We start from the raw sequence: 1,483 nt of genomic DNA on the forward strand, positions 1-1,483 counted from the left end.
GTGCGCTTTCACCGTCTCCCCGGGGCCTTCTGAAACCTTTGCCCAAGGGTTTCCCACCTCTCCGGCCGCAGCCTGGGAACGTACTGGAGACAAGGGAAAAGCCAGGCCCGTGGGGCTGGCTAGCAGGAGCCCCTGCCAGGTGTGCTGCTCTGTCTTGCCCCTGCCAGGCTCGCTTCTCCGGCTTACCCTGGATAGGGCATGCAAGCCGGAGGCAGACCACGGGGGTGGCTCCCCAAGGAATGGAGACTGTGAATGGTTTCCCCTTATAAATAAATGTGGCCTTGCAGTGATGTCCCTGCTCAATACAGCCACTTTGCACTACATCATAGATACATCCTTTCCTTTAGCACCCAGCCTGGAGGCTCTATGGCCTGTCCATGCTCTGCCCTTCTGACAAGCTAAACCAAGAGTTTTCACTCTTTTCTCCCACTCTTCAGTTGCAGCATGAGTGGGGTGCTGGCCTGGTCCCCGTGGGGCTGGGGCAGGGCGCGGGGTGCAGCTGGGGAGTGCCTGCTGCGCTGTGTGTGCTGGGGAGAACCAGTAGCGCCAGGCTGGGCATGGCACCTGCGCTGTCTCCGCTTGATTGCAATGACCTCGGCGTCACCTATAGCGGCTGCCACCTGCAGTGCAGTTGTCTCTTTCCCGGCTCACAGTAACCCCGGCTTCCTTCCCTCCAGCCACCCCCAGGTGGTGGGGGGCCAGGGCACACCCCGAGTGTCCCCCTCCCCCTTGCTCTGGGTCCTCTGGATGCCCTCCTTGCTCCTCAGGGCTGCTACTTGGTCCAGCCTGGGACCCGGGGGGGGTGGCCAGGCGTTATGTGCTACCTTTCCAGGTCTCACTGTGCTTCCAAAGTTGTCTGGCTCTGGATTGGACTGGGAAGTGGGGTGGGGGATTGGGGGAGATGGGGTGTAAAATAGGCAATATATGATTAGTGGCCTAGGAAGGTGCACTGTAAGCCACATGCTTGCCCGCATTGGGGGTCAGGGTTTTCTTGCAAACCCTCAACAGCCATTTCAGGGGAGAAGTGTCAGGGATGTGGCATGGGTGGGAGATACCTTGCATGTGTGTGTACTGGGTGTGTGTGTGTGCAGCTGGCTCCTTTCTGCTGGGAAGGGCAGTAACTTGGGGGCAGGTGCGCAGTGCCTTGGACCCTTTCTGCGGTTGCACGCGGAGCCTTAGTCAGGCACAGGGCAAGGGGGAAGGCGTTCTGAGTCGGAGAGATGGAAAGGTTTCAATCAGCAGTGTGTTTCCTCTTCTGTGGCTGCTGGCATAGTATCCACCTGGCCCGGCCTGGCTGTGCTGGGTTGTGCCAGGGGGTCGGGACAGAATGGGGCAGTGCCATGGGGGGGAGCATGGCTGTGCCATCGGGGGCTGTGCCAGGGAGGCAGAGCGGGGCTGTGTCACAGGGGAGCAGTGCCATGGGGGTAGAGTGGGGCTGTGCTGTCGGGGGGCAGTGCCATCGGGGGGCAGTGCCATCGCCATG

This window comes from Apteryx rowi, unplaced genomic scaffold (genome assembly GCF_003343035.1).
Source record: "Apteryx rowi isolate R43461 unplaced genomic scaffold, aptRow1 scaffold_97, whole genome shotgun sequence".
NCBI lineage: Eukaryota > Metazoa > Chordata > Aves > Apterygiformes > Apterygidae > Apteryx > Apteryx rowi.